At 42.4% G+C, this 17,559-nt stretch overlaps 1 long non-coding RNA gene across 1 annotated transcript; it reads right to left on the bottom strand.

The window, feature by feature from the left end:
* Positions 1-1,419: 1,419 nt before the first annotated feature.
* LOC310688338 lies at positions 1,420-14,380 on the bottom strand. Its single transcript, XR_014516869.1, has 3 exons — positions 14,259-14,380; positions 12,835-12,873; positions 1,420-3,315 (listed from the first exon to the last, which is right to left on the bottom strand). It is a non-coding gene; the product is annotated as an uncharacterized lncRNA (long non-coding RNA).
* Between the last annotated feature and the right edge of the window lie 3,179 nt (positions 14,381-17,559).

Here is a 17,559-nt window from a genome sequence, read left to right as displayed (position 1 = left end):
AATTATGACTCCTAGTAATGCATTCAATATATGTGGAATCTTGTTTCCTGCGGGTAAAAACCTGAGGATTCATTTTGAAGAAAGCACATTTCCAGTTGATACTTAACAGCTAACAGATTGGCAGTGTTAATTCGCAGTCTGTACAGTGGTACCTCGGGTTACAGACACTTCGGGTTGCAAACTCTGCTAGCCAGGAAGTGGTTGGTCCAGGTTAAGAACTTTGCCCCAGGATAAGAATGGAAATCGCGTGTCAGCAGTGCAGCGGCAGCAGGAGGCCCCATTAGCGAAAGCGCTCCTCAGGTTAAGAACCGTTTCAGGTTAAGAACGGACCTCCAGAACGAATTAAGTTCTTAACCTGAGATAGCACTGTATATGACAAGTCTAAGCATCAGAGAGGACTCAGTGTTTTCAACTCTCTCATATTCTGGTCACTTTTCCAAGTCTCCCCTCCTCTTTGGAATGGCTCCGATCAAGCTCCATGTGTTCCCCCCTTTATCTTCTAGATCCAAATCTGCTGGGATAGTCTTACCAAATCCAGGCCTTCAGAGGTCATCTCTAGCTGTAAGTGTTGTGCAAAAAGGGGAAATATCTGGATTTGAATGTTCTGCTTATAGAAGGCGGGATGAGTCCTGTCAGTGAAAGCTTTGCACTACATGCCTTTCCCCAAAAATTGATTCTTACTGGGTCAGGAGAATCCCCAGAACGGTGTACAGGGGGAGGAGCTCTGGGATAATTCCATTTGGCAAGCCAAAATGCTTACCCTGATGGATCGAGTTCAGAACAGGCATATTTGGATTCTGAGGACCAATACATTTTCCTGCCTGAGGCAAAGGACAAGTTGGCACCTCCCTGCCCCACAAACACCCCCCAATTCAAAGTACAGTGGTACGTCTGGTTGCACAAGGGATCCATCCTGGAGTTCTGGTCGGATCCCAAAGAATGCGCAACCGGAGGTGCCTGTTCTGTGCATGCGCGTGGTGCGGCACAGTAGTGTGTTTCTGCGCATGCACGTGGTGTGTAGAGCGCTTCTGCACTTGCGCGTGGCGCGTAGAGTGCTTCTGCGCATGCGCGCATGGTGAAACCCGGAAAAATACTTTCGGGTTTGCCGTGTGCGTAACCCGAAGGATACGCATCCAGAGGTGTGCATATCCACAGGTACCACTGTACAATACAAAAGCTGACTGGAGAAGGAGCTGAATCTTATGTCAACATTGGCAATAGGTCAGCATGATTCACATCACCTGTCTCACACATCACCCTGATTTTCAGCAAAGGGCAAGGGCTAGGAAGCTCAGAAATAAAAGCTGGAAGGGCAGCTGCCATTCCCCCCCTCCCCCCAGCATCTGCCACCTGAGGCAATTGCCTCACCCTGTCTAATGGTAGGGCAAGCCCTGCTGAAGACACACAGCCTTAGCTACAGGAGTGTCAAGGAAGCCCTCGACAGCTGTTTACATTTAGCATTATAATGGCTGTTACTGTACAGTGGTACCTCGGGTTAAGTACTTAATTCGTTCCGGAGGTCCGTACTTAACCTGAAACTGTTCTTAACCTGAAGCACCACTTTAGCTAATGGGGCCTCCAGCTGCTGCCGTGCCACCGGAGCACAATTTCTGATCTCATCCTGAAGCAAAGTTCTTAACTCAAGGTACTATTTCTGGGTTAGCGGCGTCTGTAACCTGAAGTGTATGTAAACCAAGGTACCACTGTATTTGGAACAGCTCTTGTCCAGTGAATGTTGATGTGAGAGGGTTAAAAGTATGAAGGAACCAAATATGGTTTAACAGATTGGCAAAAAGCAGGGAATATATACTTTTTTCTGCTGAAAGAAAGTGTTTTATTAAGTGGCCAGTGAAGTTATTCGGAAATATGGGGCGAAATCTAACCTACGTTGTTAAACAATACCATGAACCACCTGAACTGCAGGAAAGAACTGAATCCTGTCTGAGTTTTCACCTAAGGTCACAAAGCTGGTTGTGGGTATTTTATGACAAATTTGACTATTCTGAGAGAATTGTCGCCAGCATCTGTGCCTCCAGATGAAGTGTGCTGGAGGTCCCTGTACAATTTAAAATTAAATGAGATTCAATTGCTTCTCGTTGCCAAGCTATCATGTTTCACAATTTACTTTGTAATGAAAACAAGAAATAGTATCACAGGTTATTAAGTGGAAAAAACCTCTTTCAAAATCCCTAAGTTTATTCAAATAGTGTTTGAAATCCATATCCTTTGAGGGAAAAGATTTTCAGATCAATCAATGGCACCTTAAATTCACAGAAGAGGAAACATGTTCAATTTATTAAATCAAAAGGTCAGTTCCTGTACTGAAGTTCTGCACTGCATAAACCCAAAATAACACTTTGATCATCATGACTTCACAGAAGAAACCTCAGCCAGCAAAGGACCTTTTCCAGCACTGAAAGTACCTTTGGCTATGCCCAAGATCTGAAGGGAACAGGAAGTACAAGTCTTGCGCTTCCTTTCTCCATGAAACATAAACCCATCCAAAAGAGAAATTTTATATATTCTGTGCTTGGGAGGTTAAAACTGAATTCAATGAGTTAAATTCATGGTCAGCCTTCAGAGCACTGTTGTCAAGACCCTGATCCTAAGCACACCAGCAACAGTGTGCCAAAATTCAAAACATTACTGCAAAATGAACACTGAACACAAATTGTGCCAGTTTTTGTAGTAGTTTCTATGATGACAAGTGGTAATTTTTATGATGTCGTTAGGGAACACATTGACACCAACGTTTTTTCCACAGTTAATTTGCATTTCAGCAGCCTAAGCTCAGATCCGATTGGCCATTTTCATTTATCTTTCTCCTCTATCGGTTTTTTTAAAAAATATATCCATTCTAAAGGAGTAAAAGAAAGCAGGAATTCATTTTCCTTGCTTTCAGAGATGTTGGCTGTATTGTGACCCATCAACACTTTTTTTCCCTTCATCATCACACTTTCCATGTGCCAGACCCATGCAACTGATTTAAATTCCATTTTTTTTGCCAGGCAATGCAAAAAAAAAAAAAAAAAAAAAAGGCTTGAAAACCATTTGGCATCTTGCAAAACATTTTGTTTAAAAAGCTGTCTACCTTGCTAGACTCTCTTTCTATCTATGACAGAACCGTTAGCAATTCCATAGGCAGGTTGAAATCACAAAGCCTTTGTGTAACCTCTATTATACAACTCCCTCCACTCGCTGAAAAGTTTGTCCTTGATCCTCTAACAGTCTTTTTCTTCTTCTTTTTTTGGTCATCTGTGCAAACCTGATAGTTGGAGGGCAGCTCCTTCCATTTCCTTCCACAGGGAGTGCCTCCTATTTGCCAAGATAATTCTGCATTAGAAATAATACTGCAATTGTTGACATTCAGCAGTAAAAATTATAAATATCTTTATACTTATCTTCTAACGAGCCACATGTAAAAACCTGGGGCACCCACACATGCACATTTTTATTCTTATAACAACCGTGTAAAGTAGGTTGTTAATCTTCATTACTGATATGCCAAACAATAGCAAACATTATCTGGGCAACTTGCTTATAAGTATTAAAACCATAGGATACAAAGAGAGGAATTCAACATGGTGCTTAGGAGATATTCTCTGCTCTAGGGTGTTATTCTTATTGTTGCTGTTATTTGAAAAAAATAATATTGAATTTTTTGGGGGGAAATACAAAGATTAATGTTGAATATCTTTTCATCAAGGCTAAAAAGCTAATCTAAATGAAAACACAGAACTGAAATAGAGAAGAGAAAGGCCTCTCTGAATTTCTTCCTTCCCAGACTGGCATTATAGGAACTGTGCACAGGTTCGAATTAACCAATCATGTTCAGTTAAGAGGTGAAAGACTGAAAATCACACAGCAATTTTGTTATTTGTTGGAAAGGAAAACAATCAGTGATAATTTGAGTCCATCCATGTCATTTTTTTCTTCTTCTGCAATCACTGTATATTCATTGTTGCTATCAATTTGCATTTAAAAAGTTGTCCGTCGCTTTCAGAGAACTCTCCGGAGCAGCCCAATGAGCTTCATTTTGGAAAAAGAAATGGCGCAAGGCTTGGTGTTGTTCATAATCTCATGGGCATCTACAGGGATCTCTGGATTCTGGCCAGAAATTAGTAAAATAGCTGTAGATGCCAAAACACAGTGTATAATGCAGCCCTGTGACTGTATGCTCAAAAGTAAGTCCCATTAAGTTAAACAGAGGTTACTGACAGATACGTGGGCATAACATTGTCGCTTTAATCTCCTAATATTTTTAGTATACAGGTCAGAACTTACTTAAAGGCAGGAATGGAGAGCCTGGTGACCTCCAGATGTTATTAGAATACAACTCCCATAATTCCTCATCAATGGCCATGATGGAAGCTGCGATCTCAACATCTGGAAGGCCATTGGTTCCCTATTCCTGCTATAATGGGGAAAAGCAGTATATTGCTCTTTAAGAAAATAATTTAAATTTAAATATGGCTGATAAGCATGATCAAATAGCAACTGATGTTAATCAAAGCTTTTAAAACTAGGAGCCATATAATTCATGGGGTAATAAATCAGATTGTTACTCTGCTGCTACTCAAAATTCCTGTCCGCTGAGGGAAATTGCATGAGAAATTCATGATCCAGCTCCAAAGATTTTTTTTAATAAAAAAATTTATCAAGCATAAATCCTAATGCGGCAAAGTAAGGAATGGAGTCACACAAACAGTAGAATACGTAAACCTGTGGCAATTTTTAAGAGGCATACATATTTCAGAATCGATCATATCTGTCTTAGATGTGATTTCATCTTTACTCCCTGCTTGATTTCTTAACAGAGAGACAGAATTGGGCAGCATATGGCGAAAAACGCATCAAGCTAGAAAATGTGAACACCGTATAATTGCTTTTACTCACTGAAGTAGAAAATGACATTAATGTACATGTGTAAACACACCATGTGTCATGGATTGGCCTTTGCAATCTTTCTGCCTTGCACTCATTTTATCTTCTGGGAGATTTTATATGTAAATGTATTAATTGATGCCTTGAATCCTTTTTTAACATTTTGCTAAAAAATAATAAAAACAACCCTGTCATAATTCATTTTTTTAAAAACCCAGATGATGCAGAGGTTTACAATGTCATCTCTTTATTGCATGGATTTGTGCCAACTTGAATTATCACAATATCATAGCTGTCAACATTTCCCTTTTTTAAAGGGAAATTCCCTTATTCCGAATAGGATTCCTCGCAAGAAAAGGGAAAAGTTGACAGCTATGCAATATTTTAAAAGTGTCCTGAATCTGGGGTGAAATTCCAGAGTCCACCATGTTTGAGGGAGGCCTTCTGGAAAGAATTACCAGAAGCAATGGAGAAGCACCTTTATGAAGCTGACTTTGAAGCATTGTTGGTAATTAATGGCAACAATCAGATCTTTCCAGGGCTAAAAGGACAGTTCAGCGCTAGAATATGCCTGCTTCAAAGTAAGCCCCACTGGGTTTAATTCTTTTGATATGTATATGAATGAAGCCTTAGTGAACGCCATAAATGTTTATGGCACTTTAAAGGGCAAGAAACACAAAAACGCACTGGTTTCCTACCTTGAGATTTTACAGTCTAAATTTCAGCAGTGGGGGACAACAGAGCAAGGAAGGGAAGGGAATGGGGTGAGGTGAACATTTGAGTAAATGCATTTCACATACCCAGGCTTCATCTGGTGGCAAAGACTGAGAGATTAAGCCTAAGGCTGCACAGGAAAGGTGAGTTTTAAGGAGATGAGATGTGCAGGATTGGCATCATAGAATTGTAGTGTTGGAAGGGACCCAAGGGCAGTCTAGTACAACCCCTTGCAATGCAGAAATCTCAACTAAAGCATCCATGACAGATGGCCATCCAACCTCTGCTTAGAAACCTCCATGGAAGGAAAGCCCACAACCTCCCAAGGGAGACCGTTCCACTGCCTAGCTGTCAACTTACAGCTTTGAAAATAAGGGACCAGCAGCCAAAATAAGTGATTTTCCGGACACAGGTATGTTCAACTTCTGAGCCCCTCCGAGCCAAAGGCAGAAAGCCCAGCCAGCAGCCAAACGAAGCCTCAAGCAGTGGTTCCCACAGCGCAACAACCCGGCAAAGGGGATGCAGCAAGGAAAACCACTGTCACCTCTCCGCTGGGAAGCGCTGAGCAAAGGTCAGTCCCCAGGCAACGCGGCCAATTTTATCAGCACAAAGCATGCAAGCGCCACCCACCCCCCAGTCGTTCTTAGACTCCCTATTGGGTGAGCAACGTAGCCAAGCAACACAGTTGATGCCTCCGTGCTCCCTGGCCGGCAGGGAGGGAGGGAGAGGAGCTGCTTCCTTTGAAACCCGGGACATTTAAGGGACATCATCAATAAGGGACAGCAGTGGGACACAGAATAAGGGAGTTTCCCGCCAAATAAGGGACAGTTGACAGCTATGTTCCATTGTCAAACAGCTCTTACTGTCAGAAAGTTCTTCCTGGTGTTACTCAGAATCTCCTTTCTTATAACTTGAGTCCTACCCTCCAGAACAGAAGCTTGTTCCCGCTTCCAAGTGACAGCATTGAGAGGTTTGAAGTTGGCTATCATATCTCCTCTCAGTGTCCTCTTTTCCAGGCTAAATGTACCCAGCTCCTTCAACTGTTCCTTCAACTCCTTCAAGGCTTGGTTTCCAGACCCTTGATCATCTTGGCTGCCCTCCTCTGCATGCGTTCCAGCTTGTCAACATCCCTCTTAAATTGCGACACCCAGAACTGGACACAGTATTCCAGGTGTGATCCGACCAAGGCAGAATAGAGTGGTACTATTTCTTCCCTTGATCTGGACCCTATACTTCTGTGGATGCAGCCTGGAATAGTGTTAGCTTTCTTTGCTGCTGCATCAATACTACTACTACTAATAATTTATTATTTATACCCCGCCCATCTGGCTGGGTTTCCCCAGACGCTCTGGGCGGCTTCCAACAATATAAATACATTAAAACATCAGTCATTAAAACCTTCCCTAAACAGGGCTACCTTCAGATGACTTCTAAACGTCAGATAGTTGTTTGTTTATTTCTTTGACATCTGATGGGAGGGTGTTCCACAGGGCAGGTGCCACTACCAAGAAGGCCCTCTGCCTGGTTCCCTGTAACTTCACTTCTCACAGTGAGGGAGCAGCCAGAAGGTCCTCGGAGCTGGACCTCAGTGTCCGGGCTGAACGATGGGGGTGGAGACGCTCCTTCAACAGATAGTATCCTCAAACAGCTGTTGACCACACATTATTTCAGGCCTTGCTTTCCTGAGTCTCCTTTCCTAGTGTTCTGAGGGATGCCAGGCAACCACTATTACAGTTACCCAGAATGTCCTGCAGTGATGCTTCCTTAATGTGGGACACTATCACTGCCATCTTCATTCCAGCTTGATAGCAGACATGGAGGGATCTGTCCATTCTTATTTCTCTCTGTTTCACATTTTTCCAGTCTTCAGTTCTCTTCATTTCTGTGTTGGTTCGCAATATCTTTTTCAAAAAATCCACCAGCATTTTAGTGCAAATTTCTCTTAACATACATATTGTGCTTGATAATACACATTTTTCCAAGTTTCCCCTAATATAAAACAGCATATATATTATCTTAATTAATGTATATGTTTTTTGTGCACCCTTTTCTCTAATGTGCACATTTTTGTTTGCACATCTGGAGAACTGCATCAAAAAAACAAAAGGAGAAGGGTGAATTTCAGAGGTTTGCTGTGTTTTAGTTTGTGTTTTGTTTCAGAAAGGGTGAATTAGGTAAGTTTGGATAAAAATCCAATCCAAACCAAATTTCTTCCCATCCCATCCCTATTTGTTGGTGGTTATTTCAACATGATTGGTTTATGTTGACATATTGCTAATTGCTGCCTTGAGAGCTCATGTTATGAGATAATGGATATAAAAAATAAATATTATTTCTCATGTGTGTGTGTGTATAAGTTTTTTAATGGATGTCCTCATATTTCTTTTATCTTACATTTGCTGATACTTACAGTGTTTCAAAAAGCGCTGGGATCCACGTACATTGCACTTCATTAATCTATTCCCTGTATCTACCTAGCGAAACCTCTCTTTCTGAGTTTCGGATTTGTAATGATACCCTTCTTTGCGCGAAGGCCTTTTGCTTTTCTTTGTTTTACAACAGAATCCTTAAAAGCAGAAACACAGTTTGGAAGTGGATTAAAACGCCCCCCTCGCAGATGTTTCCATTTGCTACCACTTAAAGTAATCGAATGAATTCATCCGAAACTTCCAGGCTCCACACGCCCCTTCAAGCTTGAAATCTATATCTCATCATGCTTCCATAAATTGTGTCTCGTTCAGAGCTATGTCTGAGGTGGTGATCCTAAGCATACTCACTAAGTCAATGAAAAACATTTTAAAAGCAGGAGAAAAATAGCACGTTTCATTGAGGACTGTCCAGCGTTCTTTGCAACTATTTTTCATTTTTTTCAGCCATGGTGTGTGTGTGTGTGCATGCACACTATACTAATAATACTGTACACATGTGTGACCCATATAAAATCACTTAAATCGGGGGGGGGGGGAGATGATTGATTAGTTGAGAGAAGAAGTGTTCAACACAAAATGTCAGTTGAGACAAGAAATTCTCAGCTGTGTGAGCTGGCATGTGTTTTAAATACTTGCAAGAGATTAGCTCTATAAATTAACACCGAAAGCTAATGTTCCTATTTCTGAAGCAGTCCTCTTAACTCGAAGGGTGGGGGATAGAGTTCATTGGCCAGTTTGTTTGTACAAGAGACATTCCGGACAGCAATAACCCCAAATCTGTATTTGGAAAAGAACCAAATGATCCTATTCATGAATCGACAAAGCCCAGCAGGTGGCAATAGAGGCACTTCTGGTATCCAAAATCCTGAAACTCTTCAATAGACTATTGAAGAATGTGCACATTATTCCATTCCCGGTCATTTATGGCTCCAACTGATGTGAAAAACCTGGTACCTTTAGGTGATTTGTGTTATTCCATTGTGCAGGATGCCAGGTGTGGTCTCCCAGAATTCCTTCCATCAGTTGATATATATTAGTTGAACAAATTGGAATGCTAATGCAACACAGTGGTGAAGATGAAGTGATTGAGCCCTGCGGAAAACCTGGTTCCCCTCAAATGAGCAATGATATATTTATTAATGGACAACTCATCTGCTTATAAATATAGCTTGAAGGTCAGAAGATTAAAAAAAATATATAGATGGGCGAAATTCTGGAAAGCCAAGAATCTTGGTAGTTCTCAAAAAAAATATGTGGAAATGTATTTCCATAATGGTCTGTTGGAGTCAGAATTTCCCCCATTATATTGAAATATACTATTATTTCCCATTGTAGCTCACCAGGTGTCCCCAAAAGCAAATGGAGAAGGAGTCCAATAGGGCAGGAGAGTCTCTGCTGGTGAGAGACTTTGAGTCTAAAGGTGAGCTCAGACATGTAAGCTTAGGCAAGGACCATAACTTTTCATGCAGAATATCCCAGTTTCCATCTCTGGAACTCAAGTAGTCAAGTTATGACTATTTCCTGTAGATCCACCACCACAGTAGATAGTATGGGGTCAGATGGACAAATAGTCTAACACAGAATAAGGCAGCTTCCTTGGTTTGACTCTCCGTAACAAGGGAAGATCTAGATTACGTGTTTTTTAAAACAATTGTAAGCCACCTTGAGCAATATTAAAGGTAAAGGGATCCCTGACCATTGGGTCCAGTCGCAGGTGACTCTGGGGTTGCGGCGCTCATCTCACTTTACTGGCTGATGGAGCCGGTGTACAGCTTCCGGGTCATGTGGCCAGCATGACTAAGCCGCTTTCTGCAAACCAGAGCAGAGCACGGAAACGCCGTTTACCTTCCCGCCGGAGTGGTACCTATTTATCTACTTGCACTTCATGCTTTCGAACTGCTATGTTGGCAGGAGCAGGGGCTGAGCAACAGGAGCTCACCCCGTCGTGGGGATTCAAACTGCCAACCTTCTGATCGGCAAGCCCTAGGCTTTGTGGTTTAACCCACAGCGCCACCTACGTCCACCCATGAGCAATGTTAGAAGAGTGCAGAAGGACTGCAATACTTCAAGGACCACCTCTTCCCATATGAACCAACCGGACCCTTCTTTGCGTGCCTCCTCCACGAGAGGTCCAGAGGGTGCAACACAAGAATGGGCCTTTTCTGCAGTGGCTCCCCACTTGTGGAATGCTCTCCCCAGGGAGGTTCAGCCAGTACCTTCATTATACACCTTTAAGTGCCAGGCAAAAACATTCCTTTGGCTGACTCATAGAATCATAGAATCATAGAGTTGGAAGAGACCACAAGGGCCATTGAGTCCAACCCCAAAATGACATCCGATGCCCTTTTAAATATGTTGCAGAAGGCAGGGGAGTGCTATAGGTTTGTTTGTGTTCTTATTATGTATTTTGTATTTTTTATATTGTGGTTTTATGTTGTGAACCGCCTTAAGATCTACAGGTATGGGACGGTATACAAATTTAATAAATCATCACCTTTATATAACCAAATAGATTTGTGTGAAAGAAACAGCCACAGGCAATCAAAAACTATGGTTAGAATTTCCATAGCATTAATTTCAAACATTCCTTCTAAAAAGAGACAGATCGTGCATTTAGCTGTGGGACTAATTCATTGATGAGATAGCACATGTTTGTTTGTTTGTTTGTGTGTGTGTGTGTGTTGTCCTGCCATTAATGATTGCTGTATTCCCTACTCAAGAGAGATTTTCCGTACCGTCATTGCAGGTAATTTCAGGCATCTTCCAATACTGTTTTTACTACTTTGAGCCATCTGGCTGTGTTTTAATCATTTTTTAACTGGATGAGTGTGAACAAACGGAAGTTTAATCTACACAAGATGGAGTCATAGAATCATAGAATCATAGAGTTGGAAGAGACCACAAGGGCCATCGAGTCCAACCCCCTGCCAAGCAGGAAAACACCATCAGAGCACTCCTGACATATGGTTGTCAAGCCTCTGCTTAAAGACCTCCAAAGAAGGAGACTCCACCACACTCCTTGGCAGCAAATTCCACTGTCGAACAGCTCTTACTGTCAGGAAGTTCTTCCTAATGTTTAGGTGGAATCTTCTTTCTTGTAGTTTGGATCCATTGCTCCGAGTCCTCCTTTGTTCAGGCACTCTACAGGGGTACAGGCTGTTTTGAGTGAATATGGTTGCACACCAATCTACAAACCAGGTTTGCAGTTTGCTGATGCTCCTGGACCCAAGTCCTACTCACAGAATCATAGAATTGTAGAATTGGGAGGAGCCACAAGGATCATGCACTCCAACCCCTCCTGGAATACAAGGTAGTCCTGGTAGCCAAGAACACCATTTACCAGCTCTGGAGGGAGGGGCAGTTCAGGTGCACCCTTTTGCTGAAAAATCGGACCTGGCCTCACTAATTTCCGCCATATTCATTTGCACTCTGCCACAACCCTCAGACGTGCCCTGAGAACCAGTGCTGTGATTTCATGCGCTCTCGTCTTGCTTTTTTCGAGGTGAGAGTGTGGTGTGGGTCATGTGACTCGCTGGGAGCGACACATGTCCCAATTTCATTTCATTTCTTTTTTCAAAAATATTTACAGTGGTGCCTCGCAAGACGAAATTAATTCGTTCCGCAAGCTTTTCGTCTTGTGGTTTTTTTCGTCTTGCGAAGCACGGTGTCGGAAAAGTTTTGGAAAAGCTTCAAAAATCACCGAAGTCTTCAAAAACCTCAAAAAAGGCTACCACACCGCGTGCTATGAGTTGCTCCTCGAAGTCAAGTCGCAACTGTATTAACGGTGTTAAGAAAAAGGAAACAAACTTGCAAGACATTTCCCTCTTGCGAAGCAAGCCCATAGGGAAAACCGTCTTGCGAAGCAACTCAAAAAACCAAAAACCCCTTCGTTTTGCGAGTTTTCCGTCTTGTGAGGCATTCGTCTTGCGAGGTACCACTGTATTCATTTTATAACACAAATAAGAAAACACAAACAGAAAAGACAAACAATACAAACAAATTATTGTCATATCCTTATTTTCTTAAACATTGTTAAGTGGGCTTCCCCAAGTCCCACCTATCTGATTTTCATTTTACTTCATCATTAGCAGTTTACATATATCATAATTTCTAACCATCTTTTTTTAAAAAAATCACACTTAAAATAACTTCACATTTTATCATTTACAAATAATGCTATTTTTTATTTTTTTTTAAATATGGAACGCTTCACGAATTTGCGTGTCATCCTTGCGCAGGGGCCATGCTAATCTTCTCTGTATCGTTCCAATTTTAGTATATGTGCTGCCGAAGCGAGCACCAAATAATGCTATTTTTAAATACCCTATCTTCTACTTCTAACCCTGCAGCCTATATCCACTTCCAAAGCTATTCTAAGGTTTAAATATTAACATATTTTTTCAAATATTCCTTAAACTTCTTCCAGTCTTCTTCCACCTTCTCTTCTCTGTGGTCTCGGAGTCTCCCGGTCAGTTCAGCAAGTTCCATATAGTCCATCATCTTCATCTGCCATTCTTTCATAGTTGGTAAATCTTGTTTCTTCCAATTCTTCACTAACAATATTCTCGCAGCTGTTGTGGCATACAGAAAAAAAGTAACATCCTTTTTGGGGATATCACCCCGTCCCAATTTCAGGGACAAAAAAGTTGAATGCCGTGTGAACAGGGTCCAAAGTGCCTATACCCTCCTTCACCACAACAGGATTTAAGAATTAATTTATATTGTAAACTGCCCTATGATCCTCGAATAATTCACAGGAGAAATTTAATAATAACAATTAGGGATTTTTTTAAAAGCCAGAACTTACCGGAACTCAGTTCCGACAACTCTCAGGTGGGCGCCATTGCTATTATAAGAAAGTCAGTCAGTTTATTAATGCTTGGAACATAGGCCATTCGTATATGCCACTGTAAGAGAACTAGAGAAGAATTCATGGTGGGTTGTGGCACCTATTTTTCTAGAAAAATAGTACTGATCATAATGAATAATGGTAATAAGTACTGTGCTACTAAACTGAATCGTAGCAGCTGACAAAGTCACCGTTTATGATAGTAAGATTCCACCACCCCCTTTTACCACCATCATTTTGAAAATCAACAGAACAAACCTTATACAAGGGCTCCAGGATTCGTGTAAAAATAGGCTTTCCTTTTAAACAACTTACCTCAGGCATTGCCATCTCAAAAAGGCTTTTTACAACCATAATAAATCACCTGCTTTTTTCTTTTTCTTTTTTTTTAAAGAGAAAGAGAGGCCTGTGAATCATGTCCTTTCCGTGATCTGTGGACACTTAAAAATACAACCAAGGAAAATCCAGATATTACTTATGAATAAAACATTCGCCCAGCTATTGCTTTCTCTACAGGAAGCCCAGGAGTGGCATCTCCTATATAAGAGAGATGTGTCAGGGAAGGCAATTTGTAGCAGCCAGCCAATGTTGTATAGCTCTGTTAATACATATGCTTTTTTAAAAGAAAACCTAAAGGGGAAAAAATTAGCGCATTGGATATAAATGTGCTTTAGAAGCTACTGGGCATTAACGTAACCCGAGAGTCTCTTAGGGTGAAATTAAGAAGCAAGTGTGCTATAAGGCTGTAGAAACCTTCGAGACATTGTTAGAAAAAGAAATCTGACAGACAGTCATAATAAAAACACTTGCACTTTAAAGTGCTTCTAGCCCCATGAAGTCCTTTACAGCCACCCATTCATTAAGACATCCAGTCCCTATGAGCCAAAGCCCATTAATTCTATTTTTAAACTTTGGGGAATTGTGGCATGGAGATATCAAATGATTTTGCCTCAGTGCATAACTCTTCAGACTCTCGGCCTAAAGGGTGAAAAAAAGCTCTCTCTGTCACACGCGTACACACACACACGTGGGCTTCATCTTGTCATCTGAACCTCTCCCAATTCTCCGTTATAAATCATTTATTTGGACGAGAATTTGCAGTTTAAACATTATCATTAGGTTCCAGCTGAGATGCTGACATTCTAATATTTTAGTATTCACCGCTCCCCGTGAAATGCATACGGAATAAGCTGCAGATGATCAAAGATCCTTGCTGAAATCGCTGGAGATTGATCCATTTCCTTGGCATGCAATCCTATGCACTTGGGAGGAGGTCAGATTAAAGTCCGTTGGACTTAGTTCTGAGCAAACACGCAGAGGATTGCTGCCATTTATTTATTCTCAAAGCACTGTTGGATTTGAGGGGGTCTCGGGCAGCTTACCTCTGGGACGAGGGTGGCCCAACACCACCATGGATACCCCAGTCCTTTTCCTTTTTTTAGATTTCTTGGGTGACAGACCTGCTTTGTTCCCATCCAATACTCATCTCCCTTGCGCCCAACCATCTTACCTGGCTGTTGCCACCCTGCTTTTCAGCCTAGCTGCCTAGGCAACCATCTGGCCAATGGGGTAAGGGACCCTGCCAGCACACAATAACAACAGTTGCCTAACACCATTTCAATTGGCTGAACTTTCTCCAGTGAGGAGAATGGCAGTGAGGTCAGCCAATCCAATGCCATTCTGAGGGTTGGAAGCCAATGCAGCCTCTGGAGTGGCAAGCTTGTTGCTACTGCCCCACATATTGCTGCATGTTTGGCAGTTACATGCCCTTTGCCCCAGGGCTTCACAGGCCTTGGACCTAAGTCCAAACATCATGAGCCAATGGAGGCACTGTGGTAACCCTATGAGGCAGCAAAGGTTGAAAGATTGGCTACCCTAGTGAGCTTCATGGCTAAACAAGGGTTTGCTATCTTGGACCATCAAGGAAGTGCACACAATTATGTTGTTGTTGTTAATATTTTTTATTAGTTTTTACAAGAACAAATGTAAAGTACAGTCATACCTCGGGTTACAGATGCTTCAGGTTGTGTTTCTTCGGGTTGCGGACCCCCAAAACCCGGAAGTACCGGAACAGGTTATTTCCGGGTTTCGGCGGTTGCGCATGTGCAGAAGCGCTAAATCGCGCTTTGCGCATGCACAGAAGCACCGGATCACAACCCGCGCGTGCGCAGACACGCAAACGTGGGTTGCGAATGCCCCGGGTTGCAAACATGCATCCTGCACGGATCACGTTCGCAACCTTAGCATCCAGAAAAATCTCTGAATCTCATGACTTCCCCTCATCCCCTGCATGGGTCCTTAAAATAATTTTTCTAAGGCTACATATCATTACATTCTCCACAGTTTTTATCCCTCTAGATTATCCTTGTCTCGTTTCTTTACAAGTTATTTTTAAAGTCCAGCTAATGTTTTTTATTTGTTTACAATGGTCTAAGTAAGTTATGAATTTTCCCCATTCTTTTTTAAAGTTGTTATCTTCTTGGTTCCTGAGTCTCCCGGTCAGTTTTGCCATTTCAGCATAGTCCAGCAGTTTGGCTTGCCATTCTTCCCTAGTTGGGACTATTGGTTCTTTCCATCTTTGGGCTAGTAGCATCCTTGCAGCTGTTGTCGTGTACATAAACAATCTTTTCTGGTCTTTTGGGATGTCAGAACCTGTAATTCCTAATAGAAAAGCTTCTGGGTTTTTTGTTGTTGTTGTTTTTGGACAAATGTTATTTTAAAGATTTTTTCTCCAATTCATTGCATACAATGATATACATACAATTATTATTTTGAATAATGGGAGCCGTGTGGTTTATTCTTATATTCTTACAAATGGCCGTCCTCTTCTGGAGCTTAACTGCAGGAGTCAGGGCATCAGTGCCAGCTCCTGGGAGCCAAGGCACTTGGACACACACACCCCAAATGATTTTTTTAAGACGTTGCACTTGAGGGGCCCTCAAACATCTTGAGAAGCTGGTACATCTGAGTCAGCTCAAGACCAGATGGTCAAGATGCCATACCCACCTCCTCATTCCATATCCAGGATCTGATTCCAACACTCTGGAGAGGAGAGAATCCCACAGTGCACCTGAGGTAGCAAGCCAGTTCAGGGGGACCAGGGGAGGCCATATGGCAACAGAGTGAAAGGGCTAGGGGACTCAAGAGGATCTTCTGGGAGCTGCTGTTGCTGTCCCCCCTGCGGCAACTGCCACCTGAGGCAACTGCCTCATTTTGTCCAACGGTAGGGCCAGCTCTGACTGGAGTGCCTCCTAGCCGATAAATTTCAGTGGTTTCAGTTGCACCAAGTCTGACATATCTTAAACCTTTAACAGGACAACACATCAATACACACACAATATTTACTGTCATAAGCCGTCTGCAGGCATATCAGCTGTAGAGGAATGTGCAAAAATAGTATGGCAGCCCCCTTCAGACTAATGCGGATCAAACATTATCCAGGGAACATGCCCAGTGGGTTCTGTGGGTCTTTCCCCGCATGTTCAAACTGAATACATGAAGAAGCTTCTCATCTCCCCAGTGGTGGCTGGTGCCCCATTGTGACTGATAGAGGGAAACCAGGGAACCCAATATTCATCAGTTCAGAAAATCTTTGAGTTGGAAGGGACCCTGAGGATCATCTTGTCTCACCCCTTGCAAGGCAGGAATATGCAGCTTGTTCCATACAGGGATTGAATCTGCCACCATTTCACTTTAACCAACTGAGGTGGAACCAGAGGCAATGGCAGGCAGATCCTACCAATTCCAGTTTTGTCCCCATTCTACTCTCTGCTGAATTCTACAAGGGGAGGGAGAGGGGAGATGATGGGTTGTGCTGGGCCGGGTCTAACTGAGGAGGCAGGCAGGTGGGGAAAAGCTGAGCCCCAAGTTCTCATAGTGAAATTCGGTTGCCCAAGTCTTCGTGACTGCATGGGGAAGCTGAACTTCCAGAACCAAACACTCTGTTAAATATCTTTCCATTTCATTTCTAGCCCATCCCTTTTATTTATTCAGCTATTTACTTTTCTGTGTGTTTCTTGTCTGTCGCGCTCTCTCTGTCTGCCAAATCTTGCTTTTTGTATAATTAGACTGCGTACTGTTGGACAGATGGGAGAGATGTTTATTCATGTAAAAATGAATAAAACAAAATGATTGACATAAGGAGTTTATGGGGCAATTATCCTCTCGTTTATACATTTTAGTTACTCTGGATTCCTACCAGGGTAACTATAAGTGGAGCTTGGCTGGGGGAGACAGCCTTAGCCGTGGGACCTTGGTCAATAAAGAAAACATTCAGGCTTCCTTTCCTGTGCAGGTGGTTATTCTTATGTTTGCTCCGATTCCCTGTATGCGTGAATTTCTCTTCCTCCGTGTATTATCTTCCAGTGAGGGCAGGAGAAGCAATTAAAAGTTACAACCAGGGATGGATCCAAGCCACAGAACTTGGAAGGCAGCACAACATTTCCACCAACAGTCCAAGAGACTGCTTTTGGGTCGGGGGGCTTGGTGGGTTTTGCGTCTCGTTAAAAGCGACGCTGAACAAAATGTTCAAATGGCAAAGCTGTTAGCATTTGACTCTTTGGTGCGTGTTTGGGGGCCCCATCCTGCAAGATGATTACGGCAGCTGGAGTGGCTCAGCCCTTCTCAGGATCGAGCCCCTTATGCGAATTCACAAATGTAAAATAAATTGAAGATTTCCCCATA

This window comes from Podarcis liolepis, assembly GCF_965112155.1.
Source record: "Podarcis liolepis genome assembly, chromosome: 11".
Lineage (NCBI taxonomy): Eukaryota > Metazoa > Chordata > Lepidosauria > Squamata > Lacertidae > Podarcis > Podarcis liolepis.
Note: the sequence above shows the minus strand (reverse complement) of the source record. Positions and strands in the feature narration are given on the sequence as shown.